Source organism: Electrophorus electricus, chromosome 21 (assembly GCF_013358815.1).
Source record: "Electrophorus electricus isolate fEleEle1 chromosome 21, fEleEle1.pri, whole genome shotgun sequence".
Taxonomy (NCBI): Eukaryota; Metazoa; Chordata; class Actinopteri; order Gymnotiformes; family Gymnotidae; genus Electrophorus; species Electrophorus electricus.
This window is the reverse complement of record NC_049555.1, coordinates 13,467,800-13,473,835: the sequence shown is the minus strand read 5'-3', so window position 1 is coordinate 13,473,835 and position 6,036 is coordinate 13,467,800.

Genomic DNA, 6,036 nt, shown 5'->3' with positions numbered 1-6,036 from the left:
ATGAGCTTACCATGCGTCACGCACCAAGACACAGCGAGATAAAAAACGGCATGAAGTTTGTCGCTGAGCCGTTATATCGACACATTCAAAGTAAATCCCACACGTCCGCTCCAGTTCTAGCCGTAAGCAAAGTTCGGTGGCTTTTGTTCGAAAACAGCTGAGGCAAAGCCTCGGTTAAGGGGGAGATGGTACGGTTTAATGACAAACAGGAGAACAGGCTTGGTTGGATCTCATGTAAGACATCAGGAATGTCCCTCTCTCTCCCTGAATGCGGTCGTGCCTTTTTGGGAGGCTCTTCACACAGCACGACTGCCATTCACACGTTACTGTTTTGTTCTTTTCCTTTTTTAGGTTTGTTTTTCTCTTTTTTTCCCCATTTCAGATGCCTGTGTTATGTAGCCTACTGCCAGACCTGAGCAGTTATTTTTTGAGTTATTTTTCCTCTACGGGAATCTGGATTTAACTACAGCAGGCCTTTTGTGCAGAAGAAACACAGCCAAAAGGAGCCAAAAGCAGATGTTAAATCACTGCGGACATCAAACAGCACTGTTAACTGTACAGAAGGTGAAATTAAAAACCTCTGATTGGCAGACTCGCTGGTTATTGTAAAGTGCACCCGAACATCGCTGATATGAAGCTTCTGACCCTCGCTGTGATTAGTGCATCCATCACCCGATTTCAAATGAAGCAACAGCTTGCTGGCGTTGATGCTAATTTTTGATTTGCAGATCGTCAAGCTTACTTTGGAGATCAAGGCACTCGGATCAAATCTCAAGGGTATTGCTTTATCGATTTAGATACGGCTCTTCCGAGTAGATGGGGGATCCAACAGCAGTAGGTTACGTCCTTGGAATGCAATGCAGTGAGTTTAACGTATTTGTCCGCCTTGCTGTTCCCTCTGATGTCAGCGGTCCGAGATCGGGGGCGTGCTGGCCAGCCATGTTTTCCGAGACTGTAGGACCTAGCCTGGAGAAGCGTGGACTCCACTCTTCTAAAGTGCAGTGAATGGAATCCCTTCAACTGGTACGCTATTTACTGTGAACATAAGAAGCTCAGCACACAGAGGTACAGTCAGTACATGTTGTTAAATGGTGTTATGGAGTGAACGGAGTCTTAAATTCAAGTGTCAATTATTGCAGAGCCACCACACGGTGCTGAAGGTAAACACAGAATGTTGGCTTTGGTGTAACCAAACACAAACTCAAACCAAATGCACTCTGCAAACACACACACACACACACACACACACACACACACACACACACACACACATATGTACATACACAACCACAAATGGCAAATGAGGTCATGCTTCACAGAGAAATGATTCCCACATAACAATGCTGCTTTTTTCCAGCCACCTTTGTCTCTTATAGCAGTAGAAACACTGTTCTCGCTGATTAGAACAACAACATGAGGGATTTCCTTGCAGGATTTCATTAATGTCAGGGTACCACGCAACTTCACCCTGGTCTAATGGCTAATGATCAGTCTCCTGGGTTTTGCTTTATGCTTTATTTTGTGAAGCAGCAGTCACTGAAATCCACAGGTAGGCTAAGACAAAGCATGGTAGTAGGACTGTGCTTATGTGATGTGCATCTTTCTCCAGAATAACTCCAGAACATGAATGTGACAGCGTTCTACTAACTAGAGATTAGTCGTCAATGCTGGTTCAAACAGTGAACAAAAAAAAGGTTTGTGAAAATAATTTATTCTTCTTAATCCTGTGTGAACTGGATTACAACGTAAACTGCGTTGCTGTATTGCAGCAGGTTCTCACAAATTCATACTTCACAGTTTCAAGGTCACTGATTTCAAAACAAAAATAACTAGCTGGCATATATTATGCGGCATGAGTATGTGGCATGAGTAGAATTGGCTAGTCATCTGCCATATCACCAAATGGTTCTTTAGATTTGACACAGATTCCTTGGACATGGAATGGACTAGCGACGTGGGAAGAGTTTTGGAACCTGTAAGTGTTTTGGTATAGTTTAGGTACATAAAAATGTTTTGGAAAAATGATCATTATTTCTGCATATCTTGAGTATCTAATCATAAATGCAGTTATGTAATCACGCAAAAAGTAATTTGTCTTTTTGTTTAGAAAGTATACATCCTCTTCATAGTGAGGAATATGAGCATTAATATTACCATTATACCTGTTGCAGATACTAATAAAGAGACAGACAGCCCACTCTTTTATCAGTAGTAGTATTGATAAGGTTGGTCCCTGACCTTTAACAGTGTGTGTTCAAATCAAGGCAGAGAGAGTTGAGGCTCCTATCTGTGATATGCTCTGGTGCTTGAGGCTATGAGGAACACCGTGCGTATCTTCAAAGCAGCCTTTTTCTCATTACGACACATCCCCGTGAGGCGCTCTTGCTAAGTGTGCTTGTATCCACCCTGTCCTTGTGTCTGTGTGCATTTAGCCATCCTGGGCTGACATTACTGTCTCTGTATCACTTTAGACATGCAGACCTCATGTCTCTGCATGTGTTTAGTCATCCTGGCCCACTTTCTCTGCACATTTCAAATGACCTTGGCTCAAGTTAGCAGGACAGTTAAACAAACTATTCTGTACACCAACTGTGTTAGATTTTTCTGTCTGAGCTCTGAGTGCGATTAGTCAGCCTGACGTGTGTGCGTTTTATTGGCATGCCCGGGCCTGTCGGTGGGAATTGGACAATTCAAGAATTCAGCTCGGACACCGTGAGTGAAGAGTGAAAATATCTACTCTCCCTCACTTATTCAAACAAATAAAGGATGGCTCATATTTACCCATATGTCCGAAGACAGACAGACAGAAAATAAAAATAAGGAAAGATGGTTGGATGTCACTATCTTAAAATACGTCTTACTGCTTAATAATGGGTTGCTGGGATGCTTTCATGTTTTAGTTTAGAGTGTAGCCGATCACATACACAGTCTTGATCTTCAGTACTGCAGCATTCAAGCAAACATTGGAGCGCGCGCTGCTCCCAGCCGGAGCTCCCAGGCTGGTGCAAGCTTAGTTTTCAAGTCTATAATCTGTGTTCTGTTCTTTTCTGTTGCTGACCCCTGAGCGATTTTGGTGATTGCATCAAAGGGGCAGGATCCAACTTCAGATGTTATTATGTCTGTCTGGTCTGGTGTGTGTGTAGTGCGTCTGCTACCATCTCTGTGAATGGCATCCGTGTCTCTCAAAGCCCCGAAAGACAGGTGGAGGTTGAGTAAGTGGATAGTGGGAGCTACAGCAGAGATGTAAAGATTTTTTGTTGATATTTTATTATTTATTTATTTATTTTTCTTCCGAGAGCAGCGTGTTTTAAATCTCAGATTATAGGCTGGCTCTTTGTTTGATGATCTGACACAGTATCGACGAACATGCCAAGTCCCACCTGGTGAATATTTTACGCAATAGAGGATACATCGAGAACAGAGAGAGGAAGGCAGACAGAGAGAGAGAGAGAAAGAGAGAGAGAGAAAAAGAGAGAGAGAGAAAGTAAACTTCTAAATGAAGGATTGACTTTCATACGGTTAAACTTTCATATGGTGCAAAAAAGGCAAACGTCGGATTTTTTTCTCCCTTGGATTTGGTGGGATTCCTTTTTCTCCTGGTATGGCTGTGTGTGTCTGCGATTCATTAAGCTTTTTAAAGGCCTGAGCAGAAGACTGAGGTGGAAAAAAGAGTGAAAACAAAGGTAACCCCCTAACTCGCGGAGGTCCATGTCCTTTTCATGATGGGTGCCTTCTGAGTGTGTTCTGTTCAGACACACGGCCATTCCTCACACGCAGGTCTGACAGGGTCCACCTCCCGGGGACGGCCTGTGTGGCTCTCAGCTCTGAACACGTTTTTTTAGACGGGTTGTGTAATTGCACCAATCCGTTACTTAGTGTGGCAGTTTTATTACTGTACATACAGTGAGCCTGGACTGTCCCGTTCCAGAAGTGCGTTTTATCCAAAGCAGCAGTTCTGAAAAAGTCAATCTTGCAATCGGTTGATCTATATGTGTGCGTGTGTGTATGTGTTTGTGTATGTGTGTGTTTGTGTGTCTATGTGTGTGTGTGGGTGGGTGCGTATATATGAGTGTGTGCCTGCTTGTGTGTATGTGTGTGCATGTGTGTGTGTGCACACGCGTATGTGTGTGTGTGTGTGTGTGTGCCTGCATGTGTGTGTGTGTGTGTGGGTGCGTGTGCGAATGTGTGTGTGTTTGTGTGCACATGTGTGTGCATGTGTGTGTGTGTGTGTGTGTGTGTGTGTGTGTGTGTGTGTGTGTGTGTGTGTTTTATAGCAGTATATAAGTTGCTCCTCTGATCAGAAGGTTTTCTTTTAGGATCAGTTTTATTATCATTATTTATCAGTTTTTTTATTTACACAAAATATTTGAATGGAAATTGCTTTTTTGGTTTAATATGGTTATGAAGTCAGCTGCTGAATAAATGCAGGACCCTCAAGCTGCCAGGCAGAGGTCCCCAGAGGTCTCCCAAAGACCGGCCTGTGTAACTATATATAGTTATTAGTTGTTCATGAAGGACCGGCAGCCTTCTGATGACGCAGAGACAAAACTAAAACTGAAGAAAAAACACATTGGATTTTGGGTCTTATCACATCACACAGGGACGAGGGTCTGCTTCGAGACACCCCTCCCCCAACTCCTGTTTCCAGATGCTGTCTGAGTGGTGCTGGAGATGTAAGCAAGGGGTCAGATAGCGCTCGGCGTGCTGATAACCCCTCCGACGAGCAGCAGGCAGCAGCGACACTGAACAGATTGGCCTGCTCTGACCCTCTCCTTGGGAACAGGACACAACTCTACACAGGAAGGAGAATTCTATTTATTTATTTTTCTGCAAAAAGAGTGATCACATGAGTTGATAAGAATGGAAGGGATGTTGTACTTGTAAAAGGGAAGCCAGAGAGGAAACAGAGCAGTTTGGATTGTGTGTTGAGCAAAAGTTCACTGTTGACTTTTTTGGTCAGCCGTGTGATTAAGCTGTTTGGTTCTACTGTTTAAACGACACACACTGGCTACACGTCATACAGGTCAGACTTGCAGTCACAGTGAATGTAAATAGCAAGGGTATTGTGATTTAATAGTAGTAAAAGGTATTTGTACAAGTGCTGAAAAGAAAATTGGAGGATTAAAAAATGAACTCTGATTTTAGGGGCATAGTGATGATGTACGAGAATAAACTCACACCCACACACACCCACACACACCCACACACGCCCACACACGCACACAGACGCACGCACTTCTTCGGTGCTGGAGTTTCTCATTAACATGGCCTTCGCATGGTGAGAAGAGAGTAGTAGCAGCTTTCCCAGTGGCGTGTCCTCCCCATGGCCAGGCGGTGGTCACAGAGGGGGGGCACTCGCCTTCTGACCCCTCTTCCTCCGGGGAGATAGGGTGCCTCTGCTCACCGTCAACGCATCGGCCCTGCGCGCACTCCAGGCGCGAGCTGCCGACGTGGGAACACAGCGCATGAAATCCTGACACTCTGGAAGGGAAGTGGAGTTGGGAGGGGGCGGAGGCGACACTGATTATGGCGCTTTATTTCCTTAAGTGTCGTCTCTGCCATGTTATCCGGCCTCTTCTTTCCTCACTATCACATTGACTTTTTCCTCTGTGGCGGTGTTCCTCTCCACTACTGCCCCCGCCTCTCTCCTGCCCCCTCCCTTGGTCGATAGTGTTAATTGGCCAGCTCCGTCAGTGATGCATTGATTGTGGGCACTAATAAAAGAGCTATTGATTGGCACTTTGTTTAACATTGGCCTGTGTGGAAAGCAGTGCCCTTTAATGCTATCTCTACAGCAACCTCGCCCTGGTCCCCCCACTGCTTAATGTCATAAATTATGCCAGTCGATTAAGGAGATTTTTCCCTCCTTCCCATTTTTCACACACTTAGAAGGAGTGTAACCCTGCTGAGGATGAGACAAGGATAAGCAAATTTTTGCCCAATGTGTGTGTGTGTGTGTGTGTGTGTGATATCTAGTATCGTCTCAGCTATAATACGGTTCCCCTCCACTGAGATCTCTGGTGATGTCACTTTGCA